This window comes from Dromaius novaehollandiae, chromosome 1 (genome assembly GCF_036370855.1).
Source record: "Dromaius novaehollandiae isolate bDroNov1 chromosome 1, bDroNov1.hap1, whole genome shotgun sequence".
In the NCBI taxonomy this organism is placed as follows: Eukaryota; Metazoa; Chordata; class Aves; order Casuariiformes; family Dromaiidae; genus Dromaius; species Dromaius novaehollandiae.
The window spans coordinates 145,083,591-145,108,149 of NC_088098.1; the positions used below are offsets into that span (position 1 = coordinate 145,083,591).

Genomic DNA, 24,559 nt, shown 5'->3' on the forward strand with positions numbered 1-24,559 from the left:
TCAGTCCAGCAATTGGCTTTCTTTTCATTTCATCACTGTTTGGCATCTTTGCACCTTGATTTAGGGAGGTAAAGAGGCAAAAGCAAAAAAGAGGGAGCGAGAGGAAGAGACAGAGAGAGAGAGAAGAGAATAAAAAGGAGGGGTAAAAAGAGAAAAACATAAAAATAGGTATCTGCATTCTGTAAGTGAGTTGCAGAAATGAAAGTCGAGGAAGACTTAATTGATTGTAAGGACATCCTGTGCGTGGCAACACTGTGAGTAAAAACGGACCTAGCTAATCAAAAACCGTGTTCTGCAATTAAATGTATCGCTATCAAGAGGAAAAGAAAATGATTGTTCAATAAAAAGGTAATGAGTAAAAGGCTGGAGATGTGCATTTGTTGTAATCATTTAAAATTCTACCTGATCTGCTATTTAGCTAATTTAGCTTAATTAAATGATCTAAATAATCAGCGAAGCGAAAATGTTGTTTTAAAAGTGCTGCCTGTTCTGGAGGGCGGGTGGGTGGGTGCGTGGAGGGGGGGACATGTGTACAGTTAAACAAGTTGCTAGATATCTCTGAGATCCTTGTCGTTTTGTTCGGAGGATTTGGAGGGGTTGTTTGGTTTTGATTTTTTGCGTTTGTTTTGTTTTTTCACCCATAGGTAGGGGGACGATCAAGATGCGCGTAAAACTTGCAGACTCTGTTTTCTTGTAAAATGCTATTATGTTGTCTGAAGACATTGTTCGGGAAAATTAAAATCTAAAATGTTTCTTTCGCTGTAGAGCTATCCTGCTGCGCGTAGTAAAGGCGTAATTTGTTAACACGAGAGTTTGTACACGACGAATAGAATATTAATTCGTCTGCCTTTTTTTTAAAAAAAAAATGAAACATATCCTTCCAGATTTAAGATAGGATTGTCGATAATTTCCCCGCTTTGTTCATTATAGGCTGCTGTTATTTTTGTGGTACCCCCTGGAATAATTACTACTTTGTGCGCTTGAACAGCCGCCTGAAATTAATATCCAGATAACAGCCGTGGCATTTCTAGCACCTCTCCGCACAATTTGATCCGAATGCGGAGCTGACTTTCTAGCTATTTATTTCTATCTCCTTTCCTTGGTCTTTAACATAAAGGGTTTGGCGTTTGGTGGAATTTCGTCTTCTGTTCGTTTGGCTTTTTATGTTCTTATTACCGTCGCCTCGAGATTGGGATAATCAGACCCCATAATCACGCCACCCTCTGCTCTGAATTGTGACCAAAGGAGTCTTCTTGCCCGAGCAAGGGGCCATTGTTTCTCTTCTAGGGGAGTGTGTGACTGCTCTGAAAATTAGCAGAACATTAAAACAGCAAAAATACGCTTAATGAATCTAAAAGTGCCCCCAGCACCAGAGTTAACACCTCCACAGGAGGAGGGGAAAAAATAATAATCGAGGAAGCAATTAATAAAGAGCTTTAAAAAATCAATCTCCCCCTGTGTGAATTTAAAATGATTATCTAGGGGACAAGGATTGATCATTTGATCTCGGCACTGCGGATATCCCTGACATTTATTATATTGTTGTGTCTCGGTGGCATCCTTCCTCCAGAGTTCATTTAACAAGTGAGGGAGCCGAGGAAGCCTTACAACTTAACAAACAGGTCTTGTCATCGCAAACGCCAATCAAATCCGAGGCTCTAATGTATATCACACGGCACCACATAAATAATAAAGGGAAACGATAGACGTGGAAGTAATGTACGGCTAAAAAAAGACCCAGGCAAGATATGCTGATTACGCCTGTATCATGGGTCTGCATATTAACGCGCGTAAGTGCTAATGGTTAATCGTTGTGTATGAGCGCGGCGTGTGATGCACGCACGTCTCTGCTCGGCGGCGGTGCGAAGGACACGCACGCACACCCGCACACACACACACAAACCCGCGCACACACACACACGCACACACCCGCCCAGGCCGAGGGCGCTGCGGGAGGGACTCGGCAGCGGGTGCGCTCCGCGGCCCTCTCGCCCTTCAGGGAAACTTTTCCAAGGCTCCGGCTCGGTCAGGACCGATTCCCCCCGTTCACGCCCGTCCCCTCTCTTTCTCTCTCTTTTTTTTTTGTTGTTTTGTTTTAGAAAATGAAGGATAGATATTCGCTAACTCCTCTTCCCTTTCCAGTCGCAAAGCCCCGGGGTGCCACGCTTCATGCCGGGCCCCCGGAGTTTGCATCTCCTCCCGCGGAGCCCCCGGCCCTTCGCCTGCCCCGGCCCCGCCGGGCTGCCCCACGCCCGCCGCCCTGCGCCCCCTTGGCTCTATCCTGCCACCCCCAGCTCTCCAGCCCCGACGAGGCGGGTGTCTCCAAGCTCCTAAAGCAGCCCCTCAGAAGCCGCCGGGGGGGGGGGGGGGGAAATCCCCGCTGCCTCCCCCCATCCACCCCGCCCTCCATCCCCCGTCCCGGCGGAGCGGGCGCCCCGTGGGAAAGCCGGCCCCCCCGGGCCCTTGCCGCTCCCCGGCAGCGGCTCCCGCCTGGGGCCGCCCAAACCCCGCGGCGCTGCGCGGCCCGCCGACGGCGCCGACGGCGTCGACGGCACCGGGGACGCGGCCGGACGCGGAGCCCCGGGCGCGGGGGGAACTTGCCTCCGACTCGCTCCGAAAGCAAAGAGCGCAACGGAGCGCCGGGAAGAGGGGAGGGGGCGACGGGAGAAAAAGCGGTGCAAGCCGCAGCTCTCGGCGGGGCAGGCGGCGGAGGGCGCAGGGGCGTGGGCAGCCCCGCGGGCGCGCACGGCCGCGCTGCGAGCAGCTTTGCCTGTCATCTCCCGGCTCGGCCCGGGGGGGCGGCAGGGGGCGGCCCCCTCGCTCCCCCCAGCCCTGCCGGCACCGAGGGCAAGAGCGGGCCGGCGCGGGCAGGGCTGGGGGCGCTTCTGACCCCGCCGCAAACTTTGGCCGGCTGCGTGTTCAGGAGGGAATTACGATTATTGCTGCTCGTGATAACGGCGTGGGGTGGGGGGAGGCAGGGAGGCAGGGAGCTGCCGTCCAAGCCCCATTCCCCAACGGACGCGCAGCTCCCGGGACCCTGCCGCGAAAGCACGACGTCGCCGCCCCCCCCGAGAGCCACCTCCGGGCGGCTCAGCTCGGCCACCCGGGCCCGGCCCCCCAGCTCCCTCCCGCACGGCCAGATGGGGCCAGCTCGGCGGGGTCCGCCGGGGGATCCGTCGTGGCGCGGCCTCCCGGGGCACCTGCGGGGCGCAGCGCCTCCAAATCCCCCCCCCCCCCCCCGCCCCGGGGCACCGTCCAGGAGCATCTCGAGCTGCTGGCCGGGCGGGGGGCACCCGAATTGGGCAAAGGGGGGCGGCGCGTTTGCCCGCCCTCATTTGCCCCAGTGTGACCCCGCGGGGCACAGGACCCCGCGCAGAGCCCGCGGGCTGCCCCTGGCCCCATCGCCCCGAGGCCTCCCCGGCCGCCCGACGGGGCCGTGGCCAGCCGGACCCGGGCGCGGAGCCGCGACCCGTCGGGGCTGAGGCGGGGGGGGGGGGGGGCGGGGCGGGGGTGCCCTGCGCGCACCTTCCGCGCGCGGATCCGTGCCCGCCCCCAGCGGCCCGCACGCGAGCGCATCCCTGCGAGGTGCTAACAAGTCCGCGCCGCACGGCGGGAGCGGAGCGGGCGGGAGCCTGCAAGGACATAAAGCCGGCAGTGTGAGCGGGCCACATCGCCGTGCTAGGTAGCAGCTCCAGACGAGGTACCCCAGACGGGCGGTTATTTAGCGTCATATCAATACATTTCTTTTTTGCTGTTGTTGCTGTTGCCGTCGTTGCCGTTCCGCTTTCGAGGGGACCTCTTGACCATCGGGGACTTTCTCCGAGCTAAATGCGAGAAATAATTCTGAATGAGCTGAGGCATTTCATTAGCTCTAAGCATTTCCAAGGCAAAGGATTGGATTTCATATGTATAAGAGGAATTTGCACTGGTACATTGACTCACGGCATGACGTAGAGTGAAGCCGATTTCCTCCCCCCTCCTCCTGCTCCTGCTTATTTTGGTCGAAATGGGGCAAATAGGCAAACAGAAAAAATACCATTTTAATCCATGCTTTAATAAGCACTGACCTGAAGAGCAAGATTTTGTTGAGCAGATAACCGATTTCTCTCTCTCCCTCTCTCCATCCCTCTCTCTCCCTCTCTCTCTCTCTCTGCTCAGTGATTAATTCAGAGACTGTAATCATGGACATTGTACATCAAACCTTTCTGCTCGTGCTACAGACTCCTGCAGATTTTTATTGGTTTACATGAAAGCAAGTAAACATATTTCAGAGGATGCCCTTTCAATCTGGCTCCATTTCCACAGCACATAATTCCAAGGACAATTTGTTTTAATAATAAGAATGGATGCAGTGTTAATGGTTTTCAATTTGTGTTAAAAAAAACATTAAATATTTATAAGTATCGATCGAGGGTTTCAGGATTTTACAGACGTCTTAACACATTTCATAGATGGGATTTTTTTTTAATTTAGAAACCTGCGTCGTATTCTCTTTTATGCTGTTTATTGATTTAAGCAACATCCGTGTCTCAAATGAGGGACTAATAGATTTTCATTAAAATAGGCTCTCTTAATCCTGATTGTGAATGGATATGATTGATCCATCCAGCACACTACACATCTATAATATTAATAAAGGACATTATCATGGCAGGACTTGCTTTTCCGTCATCAGTGCACTTTTTTTTTCCTCCCTCCGCAACCTTAAAGATTTATTTGGGGGCCGTAAAAAGGCCCACAGGAGGGAAACGCATTGGGAAGAATACATTTTTATATTAGATTTTTTTTTGGTGGCTTCAGTGGAAAGATTTTTTTTTTTTAATCTACAATCCACTCTGACAACATATGGTGAAAATTAAACTGTTTCCCCACAAATCTAATCTTAAAACATTTATGTTCAGTTTTATTTTTAGAAAAACATTTTAAAAGGAGAGGAAAACAACTTTGGATGAAAAGTAAAATAAAGAACATTTGAAAGGCTATAGTTTAAACTAACAATAGCCTACTTTCCAGTCTGAAGGTCCTGTATGGGTATCATACCTGATGAATACGCTACGAAGCGATCGGGACAGAAGTAGCTACAGTAATTAATAGAGCCTGACATAAATGCTGAGGGCTTAATTGTCTTTTTTCCGACTTCTAGAAACAAATCCAAAAGGATAAATTAATTTAATACACAAACACACCAATGCTCTCCTCTCTCATACAGAGAGGCAGACGCAAACACACATGCTCACGCACACGCATAAAGTCTCTTCTCTGTTACAGCTCTTTTTAAAAAGGTTGCGTCTTTCCAGCGACATTAATTGCTCATATATTCATTACAAGGTGCCGAGACTCGCTCAAATCCTCATCTACTTTTACTTCTGTAAAAGAAAACATTCACGTGTTGAATTGCAATAAGCATTAGCCTCCGCGTGTCATTAATTACAATATAGTGGGCGAGCATAATAGGCGAGTAGTCGCCCTGATTTCAGTCGCCTGGATAACTCGAGCAGAATTGGTAGAGTCTAGCACAAAAAAGGCAGAAAAGGAGGAAAAAAAGTTCTGAGCTGTAAAGTTTGTACTAATTTAGCAACACAAAATGCACACAGAGAGAATTGTTTGCCTCCTTCTGTAATGTGCTAGGGAGGCTGTAATTTTGAACTCTGTAATAATGATTAATAAGTCAAAAGGGCATATTTTTCTTTTATGGTATGCAGCGCTCAAGGGAATATTCTGTGTATGTCTTTAAAACGAAGTAGGAATATTTACACACATGCACAGAGTTAGCAACAGTACCAAAGCAAGAAAAAAAAGCACGAATATTTCAGTGAACTATTACATTTTTTCAATTATTTCCCAATGAGTATTTCAATGAACTGTTACATTTTCCCAATTCACAGGGAAGATTTATGGGATTATTAAGACTTCTAGTGGAAATATTATACAGTGGAAGTTTATCGTCTCTCAGGGATTGTACACCATTTGATATCAATTTCCAGATGTTATGATCTTTTTCAGAAAATAATTAAGTATATTAACTTCTTTGCTGCATAAGACTATTTAGGTATTTATTTATTTATACGATCAAGAACACAGCTATCTCTTTTTTCCCCCTCCCTTACTAGAGCGAAATTGTTGAAACGTTAGAGTAAACTCAGATCAGATACAGGCTTAATGCTCGAGGGAAGGAATAATTCATTTGCGAGTTTATTACAAGCAGAAGCCCATGGATTTACCTGTATTTTTATATAGGAATGCGTTTGGAAGACACAACCCAAGAACACCCGCCTGCAGATTTCGTTACCTATAGCCGTGCGCGCACGAGGAGGCACTTCGGCTGGAGGTGTGCGCTTGTGCGCACACACAGGCGCGGGGCTGCGCGAGAGGCGTGTGCTGGCACCGCAGCCAGCCCGCGCCGCACCGCGCCTCACCCGGCCCGTGGCCAGCGGCAGCGATCCCTGGAAGCAAGTTTTCAGCCACACGGGTGTTTTGAAAAGGTCTTTTCAAGGTTGTTCTCGCCTCGCCCGGCGATAGGTCCCTAAATCCCCAGGGCTTGCGGGGGGCGGGGGGGCGGGGGTGCACGGACACATGCGCGCACACGCTTTTGCACGCGCACTCCCACCTCTGCGCGCACACGCTGCCGCCACCCCGCCTCGGCAGCCGCCGCGGCCCAGCCCCCCCCCCGGGGCCCCGCAGCGTGGCCAGGCTGGGGCGGGCGGGCGGCGCCCGGGCCGGCTCCCGCCGTCGAGGGGCAGAGGCGGCCGCCCCCGCGCGGCCCGGCGCCGGCGGGGTGCGGGCGGCCGCCGCGGGGGTTCATCCAAGAGGGAGTAAGGGCTGCGGCGGGCTGCAGCGGAGCGAGGGGCCAGCGCTTCGCAGGTTGCCTCGCCTCGCCTTCATGGGGGCAGCTAAAAAATAAAGGGATGCCGGGGGGGGGGGGGGGGAAGAGAGAAAGAAAGAAAATCGGCTTTAAGAGTCTCCCGGTTTAAATAACAGCCTTTGATATTTCCACAGTAAAATGGAAAACACTTAACAGGAGTCAAGTTTTGATGTCTGAGGCTGGCAGCGCCCTCTAAAATTATATTGTCTTGCCTGCTGCTTCAAATTGGACCCAGGACCTTATAATGTCTCTCTGGGTCTTTATCTGCAGCCTTTCTGATTGCAAAACCATAATTGTATCATTTTGCACCAGTCAACTGAGCAAGTGCCAGTGGAATAAAATCCACAAAGTGCACACACATACCAGCTCTCTGGCTAAAGCATTCTGTTCTTTGCAAGTTGTAAAGGCCTGCAAATTAAATACCAATTACTGGAAGCAATAAAATGTTTTTTATTGCATGAAATCTACTTACAACAGAAAAGAATAGTCGTTTTATTTTCGGGAGGGAGAGGGGGCAGCTCGTGAAGACATATATTGGCAGCGAAAGATTATATACCGCGCCTGCACAGGGCCACAATGGGGACATTCTGCCGCCGGCAGCAGGCAAGATTTCCCCCACGTTATATACAGAGGGGGGGTTGTGTAAAGGTGCTTATGATAGGGATTATTGTAGGTGAGACTAGGAGAGGTGGGAAGCCAGGGAACAGTAGCTCTAGGTAGGAGCAAATGAAGTGGTACAACAAAGTTATACAACAGGAGTCCGATGTGCTTTTAAGACCCTTCCCAATGAGACTGTAATGGGTCAGTGGAGAATAACGCGGAGGGAGGGGTTCCCAAGTAGCCTAAGGAGAGACTAGCCCTCTCCTCCTTCCCCTGCCAGCCCCAGAGGCTTCCCCGCAGGGTTTCGGCGAGGAAGGGGTTACTGGCTCTCTGCCTGGGGAGCATCAGCATGGAAAGGCTTCTAATTCCCCAGGTGTGCTCACTCTCCTCCACCCTTGGCAGGGATGCCTCCCTGGGGGCCGCTGGCAGTGCCTGCCAGGGCTGCCAGCCCCACAGCACTGCTGCCGTCCGCCTGCAAACGTCCTCAGCTTTCCACGGAGCCGAAAAGCATCAGCAAACCCGGCAGTGGGAGGGAAGTTTACCCAGATGAGACACTTCGGTTTTGCCTTTGCTGGGCTGTCATTACTGTAACACAGTCCCTTGTCTGGTGAAAGAAAGGAAGAGCTGAAGCAGCCAGAAAGATGTGCTTTAGCAGAGGAAAGGCAGTGGGATAAGTGATATGACAAACTTCATTTAATAGGCTCAGCCCTTGATTTTCATATCTAAATCTCTCTCAGATACAGGCATCATACTCACAGTTTCTCTTGTGTTTCATTACTATATTTCATTAGGCTGGAATATCCTATCCTTATGGTTTTCCCATATATTGTGCTTGTGCTTCACCCTCGGCTTCATTTAACGCTAGGAACTGCCCGCAGATGCGGCAGGACACAGCCCTGGGTACCACCTAGCACACACAGCGGGTCTCTTCACTTTTACTGGCAGGGGCTCACACTGCTCCTCTGTAAATAGCGTTTGAAAGAGCACGGTTTGTTTTTTCCAATGACAGAGGCAATTTGAGGATTGTAAGCTTGTTTCTTAACATGACCCCATTCTAAGTGAACTAAATTCTCCGACTTACCAGAGTGTGTTAGACAGAGCCAGACCGATGCAACAAAGAGATCTTCCAAGCTAATTATCTGCAAGCGTGCAGGCTTTCTGTAGATGAATTGGATTTAGAAATGCTTGAAGACTAGGCTTGACTAGACTTAGAAACACAGGGAAAACTGAAACTCTATCATGTGTTTTACTGCCATTTCAAAGGTTCCCTTTGCTGACCGCATGAGTCTCCAGCTTTCGAAAGGACCAATTTACGGCTGCCCTATTGCTGCTTGTGCTGCGAGGAGGGCAACACTGAAGTCAGGGGCTCATGGCTGCAGGCTACGCACAAGCTTTGCCGAGCCAAGGTGAGCCATCGCCCTCAGGCCTTGCGTGATGCAGAGGGCCCGGGCTGGTTCCAGCCTCCAAGAAATCCTGTTGGGGAGAGGGATGGTGGTGCCCAGGAAGGCATGGGTCTACCCTCCAGCATCAGCGGGGATGCTGGCACTGGTGGCAGCAAAGTAGAATATTTCCCTTCCTCCCCCTTGAAGTAGGGGGGTGTTGGGAATTATTTTCCCTCCTGGTTTTCTTTTTTTCTCGGTTCTGCTTTTCCCCCACCTCTGTGGCAAGAAATGCCCCACTGGTGGTTTGCTCTGGGTTCGTTCACCAGGGCTCAGCTGCGAGACCGTAAGGAAGTGGCCTTCGGAAATAGTTGGGTCTCCTGATTATCAGCTCCGAGAAAATTAAGGCCCAGCACTGACTTTTGCAGGTCCCCCTGCTGCCCTGGATCCTCATTTAGTGCTGAGTGAGTAACAGCTCTGGGAAGGAAAGAGTTTAATGCCATAGTGATGCCGCTACTTTTGGTCAGGGGGTGGGAATCACTATCAGAGAGAAATGTTTGGGGTTTTTTTCCTTAAAGAGGGAAATTCTGTCCTAGACACTGCTAAATAAGCAGAACTTAGGCTGCAGCGCACCCAAAACATGCCATATGTTCCTTGCAGATCCACTCGCATTTACACTGCTCGCTGCACGTCCACATGTGCAAATATTCACCCATTCACAGTGCTGCTGAGATTTCTGGTTTTGCTTAAAAATTGGCTGCCTGCAGCCTCCCCTTAGTTCCTCTGGGTACGTGTGAGCAGCTGTAGAGAGCTGTGAGGCTAGCCAACAGACCTTGTAGCCCCCACAGATGTCAATTAGTTTCTCTCGGGCTTCCTTTGGATACACTGGGGTCTTGAGACCTCCATGTGCTGACTTATTTGTAAAGCATGAGTTATTCACTAACTCCATGTTATTAATTAGAAGATTATCAGCTCTGGTCTGCTGTGGGGCAGTTCCAAGGAAGCCCTAGTACAGAACACAGCTAAGGAGACTGTCCATTGATTACTTCGGTGGGACAATACTGCTTTCCGCATTAAAGAACAACTGGAGGGATATGAAAGGCTTCGGAGGCCCTGAGTGCCTTTCCAGGCTCGGTAACCCAGAAAGCAGCTTGCCACAGCTGCACCACGGCAGGTTGGTAAAGGCTCACCAGCCGTCCGGGGAGGCAAGCCCAGAGGTGGGGGGCAGAGGTCCTGGAGAAACGTGCAAAGAGCTAGTATTAGGCTTTAGGGGAAAAAACTGCATAAACCCTTCTGGCAAGTAGCAAAAGACAAGAAGCTGGGTGCTCTAAGTGCAAGGAGGAAGGGAACAGTTAAGTACATCGCCTCTAGACACCACAGCTTTTTAAACTAGTTAAACAGACTACACTCCTCCAGGAATCCATTTTAGAGGAGGCAAAATAGAGTGCATCTTTAATTTGCCTAATTTTCTTCATCCTATATATTTTTAGTTCCTCCTTGTGCTAATGAATCCTTGCTGTGTTCATGGGGAGTGAAACTTGTTAGTATTAGCAGAGATCATTGTGGCTTTTCTTCAAGCTTTCACTGTCCTTCCTGTGACTCAATGAAGTATTCAGGAGGGTCAGCCCGAGAAAGGAGAAGGGTCAGTTTAAGCCACCTGAAGTTTAACCATTCGTCTTTGAAAGACAACACACTTTGATCTAAGGTGTGGTATCAAGCAGAATATATAGTTATGTATATGAGCTTCTGTAAAGAGGAAGGAAATCAGGAGGCCGGTTCTGCAGCAACAGGAAAGTCTTGGTGCAGGGAAAAAAAAAAACCAAAAAAGAAACAGTGAAAGGCAGAAGTAAAAGAGTTTGGGTACAAAAGAGGGTTCTGTGGTTATCCCGCAGAAGTCCAGGAAGATTAGGGTTTTGTGATATGAATGAGATCTCTGGCTTTGCCACAGATTTCCCATGTGCTATTGAGTAAGTCACTTTTTAATCTTCCTCTGTCTCAGTCACCCACTTGCAAAATGGGAATCATAGTGGAGCATTTTGCCTTCTCTTCATTTGTTTGCCTTGTCTACATAGACTATAAAGTGTAGGGGATTGCTTCTATGTTTGTTGTGTCTACTGCTTGGCAGTTTCATGTTCCTTGGGACCCATAGGCATTTTCCATAACACAAGTAATAAGTTTAACAGGTTCTCTCTTTTTTTCTGCCTTTGGCCTCAGCACTAACCACATCTTGTTCTCATGAGCCAAATGCAGAAAAGTATCTTCGCAGCCCCTTACTGAACAAGGCCTCCCAGATTACAAATAAATAAGGCATCAATAATTAATAACCACTGCTGTCCAGCAAGCTGACCCATCTGATCTTTTCTGATTGCCAGATTGCTCTGAACTACGAGCAGTCAAAAAACATCCCCTCAAAAGTTACTCAATTACTCATTTGCAGAGTGGAGCACTGAACAGATGAGTCGTTCCCATGACTTTTCAAGGGATGGCTCGTAGAAAGAGCGGATTGGATGCAGCAGACAAGAGGGGATGGTTACAGCTGGACGATGAAGCAGACATCCGTTTCCTTCTTTACACGCCATGGGAGCCCTGGTGACACATTTTGGGCTTGCAATAAAGACGCAAGAAATATTTTCCTCTGTGTGGTCTGTATCACCATGTCCAGGCCCCAGACCCCACAGGGGTTTCTCGCCCAGCCCCTCCTGTTTGTGGCCCAAACCCAGCGAAGTGACAGGGACTCAGCTCTGCGAGCAAACCCCAGCAGGCTGGAGACCTCCTGTTTGCGTTGTGACAATGCGCAAACCGCTTTCCGGGGTGCCTGGAAAGAGCAGAGCTCAGACTTTAAAAGTGGCCAGTTACTCCACGTCTCAGTTCCCAAGTGCCTAATTTGAGACAACATGCCCAGATTTCAAATTGTGGTGTGTGTTGTTTTTTCCTGTAGTCTTCAATCCTTATAAGCTGTCAAGTACCGTGCTCTTCAAAAAATCATGTTTCACATATCTCATAACTCAAAGAAAGGTGAAGCACCTCAAATTAGAGAGTGCATTTGAGAGGGTAGGTTTAAGTAATTAGAATTTTTTTTTTTCATTACAGCAGGAGGGGTACAATCAAATTAAATCTGGCAGACCTAGCTGGAACAGTTTAAAAAGTTACCATCACCAGCTGTTTATTACTGTTCTTCTGTCAGAGGTTACCTCCTTCTCCTACTCACACAAAAAGCAGAACATGTGTACACCTCAGCCACTGAAATGCGCAGACCAGCAACTAAGCCCAGACTTGCTTTCCCTTTAGGTACCTATGTAGCATGACACATGGAGTGTAAGTATCAAGGACTACTATATTCATAGTCTGGGCAGTTTAATGCATACATAAATGTTTGAGGCTGTATAATTTCTATCTTTCACAAATACACAAGTGAAATGTATTGGAGTGCTCTGAATAATTTTCCATATTTAAATTTTTACGTAATAGCTCATGTGATTGCTTTTCCAGAAGCAGGCAGATGTAATTAATTTTAAAAATAACTTACTAGTAACAACCACTAACGATGGTTGTGTTTTTGTCCCTTACTTTCTAAGACTTTTTCAAACTAGCTTGTTTTGCTATGTTTGTTGTTTTGTTTTCCCATGGCAAGTATTAAAGCTCTGTGGACACAGACTTCATGCTGCTTGAGGGAGGAGATATAAAATGATACTGTCCTTCAGAGAATCATAATGTGAATGAGAGAAAAGAAAACTTTCTTTGTGGTCTATTTGTGCATTACCAGGCAACCTTCCTATGCCTCAAGTTCTTTCATATTCAGATGCATCATCTTCATAAAATAGATAGACTATGAAATGTCAAATGTAAATTATGCAAGCTTTCAATTTCTGTGACTTCTAAGGTGATCTTTAGAACAAAACAAGCCCACTGGGAGAAAAATTGTATTAGTATATTTGCTAATCCTAAATTCCAATTTAAGAAAGCTTTTTGGCAGGAGCAGCAGAATGACATTTCTTAACATTGCTCTGTTTTTATTTTTCTATTAAAGAACTGATCAGTAACAAGGCTCAACAATCACCATTTTTTTCTGTCTCCAAGTTAGATGTGTGATGCAAACCAGGCAGACTGATCTGGCTCCCCTGACTGCCAAGCTGAACAGAAGTTATCAGAGTTAGATCTGCTACTGGGAGCCACTTTCAACATGAAGAATGACAAGCTAGTGACTTTCCAAAATGATTATCAACAATTCTGAAATTTGTTTTCCAAGCAAAACTATTTATAGGATTTTAGTAATACATTCTCACTTTATTAAAATTATATTTTTACAAATAATAAGTGATATTGACTCCTTAGTCTACATCTACATCTACCTTTAATATTAAACTAAGTGTGTTGTGCAAGGGGGGAAAAATCAACACTCACTAGAAAAATACATATACAATTTCCATAATCACATTCTTCAAAAGAAAGGCTTACATGATTTATACAGTTGTAAATGCACACAGGTCAGTTGCAGAGCTGACCCCACTTAGAGCTGGACTAGATGACCTACTCAGGTCCTTTCCAACCTGAATTATGCCAGGATCCCCAAAATCACAACTCACAACTAGCCGTGCTTCTCATCCACATGCAGGCCTGAAATCACTATCTAAGATTTCAAAAGCACCAACATCCCCACTGCCCCCAGACTCCATCTCCAAGTGAGATGCTTGTTTTGAAGCTGCCTGACAGTGGGAAATGAATTTAGATGCTTGGCCACATTTGAGTTACTTAGTAGTTGCCTGCGTGCCTCACTAGGTGATTTAAAAATACTGACCTTGGGGATTAATTTTCAGGTGGGTTCACATATGAATTCTAGGCCTTTACTTTTAGGAGTACAGACTTGGAGCCTGGACAGAGATCTGCGCTGTCTGAGTTTAACACCAGTCTCGCATGCCTGGTTTGTGAGGTTAGTCTCACTGCCTTATTTCTTCACCCAGCGGTAGTGGCAGATCCCGCAAGAGAGTGAATCAACAGCTAAGTTAGGGGCTTTTCCTGAATCACCCCATAACAGAGACCACCCCTATACAGGGAGCCTACAGCTAGTATCCTCCTAACTTCAATGCCTAAATTATAGCCTATACAGAAAGTCCTTTTTCACCCCCTCCCATGATAATCTCTCTCTCCTTCTCCTCACTGCTCCCCAAGAAGAGCAGGCTGCAGCTAGTCCATGCTGGGCACCATGCTGCGCTCACCTCAGCCTCTCCATCCCAGTTGGGAACATGCTGGGGAAGTGGAACCAGTGACAACCAGGCACCGTGGGAGGCGGTACTCCCAGAGCTGACATGGCATGCACAGCCCGTAGTGGACATTCAGTCCCCAGGACCAGGCTAGATCTAATTTGAGGTGAAGCCCCCGAAAGGCAGCGACCAGCCCCTGTTGGGCAGGACTACTTGCTAATGCAGCCATGGGCAGGATAAACTCCCCTGTTGTGCTAGTGCAGCTTCTGCCTGTCCCTGACAGCCGATAGAGATGTAATGGCTCCTCAGAGCTTCTGCACAAAGTACAGAATATTGGATCAGTTACCCCTGAGAAAACTATAGGAATATCTTCATCTGTTCAGGCATTGTGCACTCTACAACTTTACTTGTCATGGCTTTCAGTGACTCCAATGAGCAATGATGTCTTGTGCTACAGGCAACTGAAGGCATCCTGTAGCAGTGCATAGTATGAAACTTAACAAGTTTTCCAGAACATAAAATACATGGGTGATGCAGGTCAGGAGCAAAGTTCCCTTACCCCAAAGCAAGGTGCAGTGCAACTTCGAACTGCTTGAAAATGAGAACGGGTGTAAACTAAACCCTGTGGAGAGATGCCAGCCAGCATGGAAACAGCTGACTTACAAGTTTTTAATAACAGTACATTAATTCTGCATACCCTTTGCCAATGCTGTACCTATACTAAAGGTGATATGACGGTTGCACTAATAGTTGCTCTTTCTCTGCTAAGATCAAGGTTGTGGGACTGTGGAGAAGAGTAGATAAAGCATATTGCAAGCAGATTCTCTAGGCCAAACACACTCAGAGTTCTTCCACTGATGCCAAATACTCATATTCAGGTCTTCCTTTGTGCAGAGAGAAGGAGAGACAACCAGGACATGCAGTCTGAGTGGAAACAAGTGAAAATAAGCTGATAGATTTGCCAGTCTTCTTATTGATAGACCTTCAACCTCCCATCCAAAAGCCTTAAGCAGTCAGAATGGGTGCAAAGAAACAAGCCGATGAACTGCAGTAGATTCACTGAGGTTCAGATAATTGCTCCCGCCACAACTGAGCAGAAATTTCTGTCAAGGTGATCCAAAGCTCAGAGCTCAACAAAAAAGATCAAAGAAGGCACAGAACTCCAAAGGACTCTAAAAATCCCTCCTAGATCACCAAGATCACCTACAGTTGTCTATCATGGTGAACATGTACAAACTTGTAAGAGGAATGTTAAGCTCAGTTCTAGTGGAGAGTGAATGGGAATGGTTGTGTGTGGAAGCATCAGAAGAGAGAAAAGGTAGAAGGATATATGTTTTTGGTGCCTACATTAGCAGGTCAAAAAGATCACAGCACATCTACATGCGGTTTCTCAGGACACACAGATCTGGAAAACAAGGGAGAGCCCAAAAGAAGGCAGCACCCATACCCAGAGTGGAACTGGAGCTGCAAGGCACCCAGATAAAGGGACAAGGAGAGATAATAAATCCTCACGATCCCAGAGGTGAGATAAAAGGGAGAGAGGAGAGACTGTGATCCCTGTCAGCTCCAAAGAGGAGCTACATCCAAAGCCAGCACATGATCACCAATCTTAAACCCAGGAGATGTAAAGCGGAGTCGCAAGGCCATGTCTCTTGTACTGCCGTTGCCACAGGGAGCCCTGGCAGCCCTCGTGGGTGCGTGGCTTGGTGCCTAGGAGTATGTAAGTATGACAGCGTGTGGAAGGGAAACCTGTTTAGCTTCAAAATAGAATCACCTTCCTTCCCCATAAGGACTCACACTGAGCTCTGCTACATTGTTGCTACAATGTTGCAATGGTTTACTACATTAATTAATGGTGAGGGGTACAAACAGACCAAAATTCATGACAGAGGTTTTAAAGGGAAGTTTATTCAGAGTCCTCCATCCCACAGAAAGTACTGAATGAAGTGTGGAAGCAAACAGCTACAGTGAAAGCAACTAACCTAAAACCTAACAACCTAAAAACTGTATGTAACTAAAAAGAGAAGGGAGAGAGCTGGCTGTGTTTGAAAAGTACACTGCAATTCTTAAGAAAACTATAACTAAGATTATCTCATGTCTAGCATTTAGATTTTTGTGTGACGTTTTCTTTTGTAAGTATTGCAGTTAGGATAGATTTACCTATAAAGCCAAACCCAAAGCTGGCATTTCTTCAGCCCTAGCAGGAATATACTGCAAAACTAAAAGGCTGATTAATGAAGATGACATTACGATAGGCAGCCCTTACAACTCTTACATAATTCAAAGGGTAAGTTCAGATATAGGTGTTGATAGCTTAAATGTACACTGACATGGAGCGCGTAAAAGCCATAGTGGAAAGGAGCATTTACAAATGATGGAAACAAACCACTTCAGCAAAGTGGTTCTTCACTGCAGTGAAAAATACAGAGCTGTAACTGGCTAGTAAAATATCGATGTTAGAGGCAATGGGAGACTCAACAGCCAAGCAAACCTCAGACTGTCAGTGCAGGTTCAGGCAAACAGGCTTTACCAGGCCAAAATTGAGCACGCAGTATCTTCAACCTGCAGATGCAGGCATTCAGATTTGGAAGCTTTTTCTTGCAAAACTGGCCTACAGCAGGGACAAAGAAGGATACAGACCAGAGGTGTTCCTGGCTCCCAATGCTCTGCTCAGTTCCAGAGAGAGAAGGGAATAACGTGCCTTCTCTTCAATGCAGTTTTCCTTGCTTATTCATTTTCTTCGTGTTTAACCTTAACACAGATTTGTTTTGACTATTGAGAGAAGTAAACTCAAGCAGGTGCATGGAGCTTAGCTACAGCTTTGGCATGCTTGGTTGTATAAAGGTACGTTAACAAAAAAGAAAAAAGAAACAAATTGCTAAAAATGGAGGATAGCAAATGTTTTAGTATTTAGTATTTAGTGTTAGGCCATATGTCCTTAATAATTATCTTTCGCACAATTTACTGGAAGCCGTCTGGAGGTAAGCGTATTGAACAACTGAGCCTGAAAGTGAAACAAATGAGACCTGAAAATGAAATGAGTACTTATATTTTTAATGACTGTGATCCTTTTGTACTTGTATCTCATCAGTAAGTAATTCTCAATTTAAAAAAAGATGGATATTTAAAATTTCAATAAAGCCAACCTGCAACTTGGTTCTGAGACATTTCTGTTGGCTGAGATATTCTCAGATGGCTGGTGTAAAGCTTCATTAACTGTTTGAAAAGTGTCTGGTAGAGATTCAAAAGCACAAACTGAGAAGACAAGATGGGGTTTTTTTTTAATTGCCTATTTATTTAAGTCTTTTCAGTCCTTCTGACCAAAAACCAAGCCCTGTCCATCTTCCCCTTTCTCTACAGCTGTCCCCTTATTTGGTTCCATGTCATTCAGCTCTTCTGCTTGTTATTTACACTGCAGCATTTCTCTGTGCTGAATGTGCTTTTATAAAGATTTCAGGATGCCGTACATTTGAAACTGCTCATCTGGGAGAAATAAAAGTCCTAGCTATTCAAACAATAGCAAAAGCAATGGAGTTAAATTTATGTAAGAGTAGTGTGACAAATAAACTAGTGAAATTCCTCTTTTGTGTCTCCAGGTAAAAATCTAATGGAATTCCATAGGGACAAATGGAATTACTCCACATGCAGGTTCCTTTAGGATGTCATAGGCTGATCCCAAAATGCTTAAAGGAAGCCCCAGTTATTCTGGACACATTCCACTCTGGTATAAATGGTCAAAGTAGTGATGAGTTCATGAAATATGTAGCCATTTTCATAGTGTGGAATTTTCTTTGCAACACATGGCTGATAACACCCAGTGACAGCAACAGGGACTGTGCCCACAGACTGCACACAACATTTCCCTATAATATTAAACCAGGACGTTGTCTTTAATCCCTAAATATCTCCAGAATGTGACATGAGTTGAGTCTGAGCACCCAGTGTGTTTTTCCTTGCTCACTTCCTTCTGCAACTTGTTACCTGAGTTCAGTGTGCACATCCAGTCAGGTTAACTAAGCACATTTACTCAAATATGATGTAGACTTATCAGCTGTGTACTATATGTAAAATACAAGATGTGCAAAGATCGAAAGATAATAACAAACGAAACAGAGAATCAAAGTATTTCAGTGTCATCATTTGTCATGACTGTAAAAGTCTCCCATTAATGTCCAAGCTTCACTGCCTGTTACCAGAAAGAGGAAATCATTACATAAAACATCAGACTCATCTGTTTATTTCGCCTGAGCTGAGTGAAGTGCTGAGAATTAAACTGACCACACAACTGACGAAAAGTGAAGTTGCTTTTAAACTAAATGCATGAATGATTCACATTTTTAAACATATAATCGAAGGCATTGGATCATGAGAACTAGAGCTGTATTCATGTCATCTAAGTTTAGTCATCTAAAAGTTAGGCGTCCAGTCGAAGCTAGTCATGTGGACTCCTCTCCTACGCTCCCCAAAGAGGTTAGCACCCCTACAGGGGAATTCATAGTGCTTCATTTATGTCATTCATCTTATCTCACATTACACCAGAGGGATGGCTTGCCTCCTGAAGGGGCTTCTTTGCTGACTCTAGAAGTGCCCTAAACAACGCTCAGAGTCCTGCTTAGTTCTACAGACAGGATAAGGTGAATCTTACCCTCCTATGAGATACCAAGGACTCAACAGTTATTGCTTGTCATCTTCAAATAATTTATTAGGTGTAGTTATAACTCAATTTTTATCCTAGTAACCATGTGCATGGTCCATGTTCTTCCAATGATAGCATCCCATAGTTTGGAAATAAACCATTCAGTTATTATAATAAATGTAAATGTGCCCACTGCCTTCTATGAGACTGAATCAGACCCACTCACATATGTATCAGAGCCTTTATACCACTAACAGCTACTGCATTATTCATATACAGAATACTGTGTGTACACAGTACGTATAAAAAAATTACTGCATTTGTATACCTTTACATTTAAGTGTCTCTGAGCATGAATAATATAGAGGAAGCTTGCACAGTGCGGACTGTTAGCGTTATAATTTGAGGGTGTCTAAAAGGGTAGGCAATTTATCTTGTATGTTTAAGTAGCAGTTGTTTCACTAACTACATACCTTTATCTACCAACTAGCTTGTACTGTCAGGTATCCCCAAATGAATATCAGCTATGCCTTCTTTTTTTATGATGATGGTTTACAATAAGAAAAATATTAAATGTGCATGGTTCATTTAATCAGCAATTTTGCAAGTGTTTTACTTATGTCAACAAAGAATAAATTGTTTTTAGTGCCTGGCATGTAGAATGCAGTATGCAGCATAAATTATTCAAATCAAAGCAACATAAATCTTTGTGCAGCAAAGGTGAAGCCACAGAATTCATCACTGTGTTTTACAGCTTTGGATAGGACAATGACCTCTAATCAAAACTCCTCAATATAGTCCTTACACTTAAGATGCCAACTTGCCACTAAGGACCTGATTATCTATAAATTTATGGGAACCTGCAATAACTGGTGTTTGCCTCCTGATAATGTTTTCTGACACATATCAGGAGATTCAGCTGATCTGTGTTAGAGATTATTGTACAGAATCTGCAGTTTATACAGGCAATGAGTAGACAGGAGGTCCATTTGAGACCTTTAGCTATAGAGAAGCACATAAGGAAAACTGTTTCCATAGAAACATGCCCCACAGCTGTAGTTAGTATAGGAAAAATAGTTTTATGATTATTTCAATGAAGTTCTATCTTTTGTTTTCAGTGCAAGATGTATACAATAGGTTGTTTCATAGTATGATCTCAATGTAGCTAAGGTCTTATGTGTGAAATTTACCCCAAAGTGAAGGACCCCACATTTCTCTTATGTGTTTCTGTGAGTTTTATAGGTCATGTATCCACAACAAAATGATTTTTACTTGGAAACAGTACTGCTTTTCAGTATTTATTCTCTGCACAAGAATTGTTTACTTTTACATTAACTCATAAAATTGTACATAAATTTCACCAAAATTCTAGATAAAAAGTAAATGACCAGATGAGCTTCCAGCTAATCCAGGGGAGGGTTGTCCTGTGAGTCCAGGAGGAGATGAGCAGGCCCGAGGAGAACTACAGGAAAAGAGAGGGTGGGCATGAAGAATTTGCTAACAGTTTGGCAACATTTTCTTTCCATTCAGGTCATTTCCTATTCAGAGGAAAATTTTCACCGGTTCCCTGGAAATGGTAAGGTTGGTGCATCTCCTAAGTAGTTAATCCAAGCCATTTCTAAGAGAGCTTTTGGTCTTGATTCTTTCCGTGGCTGCAAGGGCATGAGGAAGAATGCATTTCCTGATGGGAAGAAGGCAACCACACAACTAGTTTAGATTTTTTCTCCCTCTCCTTTCAGAATTGTTAACAAGGCTGCAGATTTCCCTTTCCTGCCTGGCATGATCACCGACTTCATTAGCTTCTACCATGTACATATACTGCCCACAGAGTACTACGACACTTGGACTTTCCTTAATCAATTTGAAATTGGTATTGCAGCATCGCACCAATTAACACTGAGGATGAATACACATGAAGGATGATATCCACTAAGACGCATGAGTAGGAGGCTGGATTTTGTGCATGAGTAAACAAACAAGCCCAATGAACAAGGATGATGCATCACTAAATACACTGCATGCATTTAAATCTGATGCCATGTCAGCTGTGGCATAGTTTTTGTGTGCTTATGATAATAACAGTGGTTGTTTCCTTCATCATTTCCAAACAGGACTGAAATCACATTCTCCCGGACAAATTTTGCTGGTAGACTTCATACCCATGCAAAACTAATGTAAGTTGGACAGATAGCCATCTCAGTGTCTCTGCAAGGCAGATTTTCCAGGAACCACGTTTTGTACTGTAAAGAAAGCCAGAGCCAGGTATCTTTTAAAGATATTTAGACTCCCCTGTAACAGCTTGTGGGGTGGGAGGGAGAGAAGGTTCTTAACTAAGGTAAGATCCCCCACACTGTGTAACAGAGGCATGCTTCAGGGGTTTCCCTCCATCCGGTTGTCAGCGTGGGATACTGAGCTTTAAAGTTGCACATCTAAATTGGTGCTGAAAAGCAGATGTCGTCAGTACGTTTAAATGATGCAGCCCTGTTTTAGGAGCGATGTCCTACAATCCATTGACTTTTTATAAGAATTAGGTTCATAAAGCCCGGGGAACTGATCCAGGAACTGATTTTGGTGGAATCTAACAGCATTGCTACCATCGTAGGCAAGTAACTTCAAAATCTAGGCCCTCATATTATGAGAGGGGACAGGATGTGGCTTCACATTTGTTAATTCCACAAAATCCCGCAGTAGCACTGTAGAAAAGGGGGAAAATTAGGTAACATTTTGTGCACTATTTTAAAAATAACGTATTAATACCATACCTATACAAAGGGATCTGACTACAGGGGATTTGAAAAAGTACTTCAATAAGAAATAACTGAATAATCCACAGCTAAATAAGACCTAACTGAATAATCCACATATACGAGACAAATAAACACTCCCACATGCCTCCAAAGCACCAACAAGGAAAAGTTTATTTCCAAAACAGAGATCTCCAGCTTAGTCATTTTCTATTCTTTTTAAAGTTTGAAATCTGACCCATCTTGACCCTTCAACAATTGAAGCAAGGCATCAAGAAGATTTTCCTTGTAGCATTTAATTTGTTAATGGGATTTGTGTGCACATTTCCAAAGACTTATCAAGAAAGTTGGTCTCATTGTCATGATGGCTGGACAAGGGAGAGGATAATTGTGTCATACAAAATCTATCCACGTTCTCCCCACAGAAATATAATTATGCATTCAAAACTTAGAGAGGTGGAAGGGCCAGCTCAGATTTCACCTATGTCTGAAGGATTAGTCTCTATGTCGATTCTAATGGTACAAAAGATCTGAGTATAATTTCCTCTTCTGCCTTGTGGTATGCCAGATTGCAGAAGATTGCATGTATTATTTTAAGGTTCTCCAGAGAAAATTTCCCGAGGCTTCTCGAAAGGACTTTCAACCACAGTACAGCATTTAAGGGAAAGGGCATTGGAACAAAAAGAAACAGAGTATTTAGGGAGTGTTGGAAGCAAGTTTCAGAACAGGCAGCAGTGATAAAAGATGGAGCAAACTTAACGAAGGTATCTGAAGATGACAGAGGAAATCTTGGCCTAACAGAAGAAAAAGGCAAAATTCCCACTGACTTAGTGGAGCCCAGAATTTACTCCAAGAGGAAAAACTGTGCCAAGAGAGAGAACTGTCAACAACAAGCAGGAGTCTGAGATAAACCAGCAAGCTGAGTTGCCATGCTTTAATATGAACTTTGGTGTCATGAGCCAATGCTGAAGAAGAGAACTGCAGTGGAAAGGGTCAACATAAATAACTCTGGCTCCTGGCAGAACCACCAACTATAGATTTTGATAAAAGATTAAAAGAAAAGCAGTTTTGATTTGTGGAACTCTGGCTACAGACAAGACAGGAGCTTGTAAGTTGACAGAACAGAAGGAGCTATAAGGTAACTTTGCAAAAGTACTCACCTTACCTAGGAGCCTAAGTCACTGATTCAGGCACATCTGAAACTTCTGTTCAACATGGAGGAGGCAGATCTGCAGCCAGAGCTGATTGTCTCTTCTAACCCAAATAGCTATTACATCACAACTGAGCCATCTTTGGCTCCTAGTTTGGGTTTCTTCTTCATGGAGGGGGGCTTTTCAGCCTTTGTTTTCAGAAAACACATGAAGCGAATCTTTTTTCCCATATTTTACAAAAGAAAAGAAAGAAAAAGGAGCTCTGTAATTGAATCAAAAAGCAGCAAATATTTCTAAACCTTCTGAAATCAGTACAAGCTCTTAGGAAAAGTTAGCATAGCTGGAGGCTTCTTAGAAAGCCACAGCAAAAGGGGGCTTTACCCCAACAGACACATGGGACAATCCCCCACTTCAGGGAGAGATGGGATACAGCCAACAAATCTTGCCCCTTCTTGGATTCTCACAGTTCTTTCACTAAGTTTTGCTTTCTATTTTGACTGTGTTGCAGAGGTCCATTTTAACGTGCTGTTTCGTTTGTTTTGTTTTTTATTTGTAGTGCTATCCAGTGCATGACTGAAGAGGAGCGAGTGACTAGAGAAAGGCGAATCCATTTTGCATAAATAATAAAACATCGCCATTTAGAACAAAAGGAAAATAACTGCCTCTCAAAAACAAGGCTGTGTTTGTTTGTCTGTTGGTTCATACAAAACAGTTATCAAGCTAAAGAAGTCCTGGTGACTGTGTTTTTCTGGCACAGGCAGAACAAAGGATTATTAAAAATAATATAAACCTGCAACATATGTTATCAGTATCGAAATTAATGCACATTTTTGCTTAGTTTAGGGGAAGCTGGGAGCTGGGTTTTATTTTTAGCAAAGTCAAAAAATACAAGAAAACTGTTTCATTCTTGTTGCCTCTAACAAGGAGGTATTTCTTTCTGTTGGGAGAGGAGGGTTGGGGAGATCATACTTATTGATTGTTTTGGGACAAAACTCATTCAATTTCCCCCCACACAAGTAGATCTGTCTTTGACCTTGACACACATACTTCTGCAAATATTTTCCCCACAAAAAGATTGTGGACAGAAGTGAATAACAACCAGATGACTGCCAAAGAGCAGCAGGATTGAACCCATGATGTTCAGACCCACAAACACATTTCATAAGATGTTTTAATAACAGGTATTAAAATTTTTTCATGGTGATGGTATGTAGACTTTCCAGTCCAGAGTTAGGGTCCCTTTGTATCACCCATGAGAAAAGCAATCACACAAAAAGCCACCCCTGCTTCAGAAAGCTCTCCCACCTAGCCTAGAACTTCCATAATACTAGAAACAGTAACGTAGTTTGAAGCAGTCTGCTGAGATCTTTCCTGGCATTGCCCCTTAAAACACACTCACCTGGTATTTAGCATAGTCTGGGAATCTTCAAATGAGGCTCAGTTTGCAGTTTAACTATACCTCTGACCTTACAGTTCCTGCAAAGCGAAGAAACTTGTTTGTAATGCTCGCACATTATTCCGGGATGGCACACTGTCAACACATGCAGTGTTACGGACTGGAAAATCCAAATACAGTTTGCAAAGCCGTTGGAGGTTTTCCACAGAGCACTTGCAAGGGCCTCTCCTAATTGAATTTGCCAAAATTCGCATGGACTCAGATTTAATCCAATCAGTTCTACATCACATGTCTTTCAACATTGACAAAATATTTTTTTCTAATTGTGACTCTCTTATGGAACCAAATGAATCAGAAAGAGACTTAAATGAAAACCAGTCCAGATTGTTCTACACTTTAACCTTACATCTGTGCTTAATTAGGATGCTCAATTTCCCTAAACTCAAGTCATAAAATGGAAGTAATCTGTGGCCTGTTTGTCAGTCATTATAGGGCAGCAGACCTGCAAATCAAGGCAGGCTCAAATGCACAGAATCTTGTTCTACATGGCCATTGAAGGAAACATGGAAGATGTTATTGTGCAGCAGGCTGGA

General features: G+C 44.8%; 1 long non-coding RNA gene across 2 annotated transcripts; it reads left to right on the top strand.

Moving 5' to 3' along the window:
- The first annotated feature begins 37 nt into the window (after positions 1–37).
- On the top strand, positions 38–23,315 carry LOC135324660 (uncharacterized). 2 transcript variants are annotated; one of them, XR_010385957.1, is made up of 4 exons: positions 38–348; positions 20,206–20,251; positions 20,787–20,849; positions 23,127–23,315. It is a non-coding gene; the product is annotated as an uncharacterized LOC135324660 (long non-coding RNA). The 2 variants fall into 2 exon arrangements; XR_010385954.1 differs by lacking the exon at positions 23,127–23,315 and having other exon boundaries at positions 20,787–22,585.
- The last annotated feature ends 1,244 nt before the right edge of the window (positions 23,316–24,559 follow it).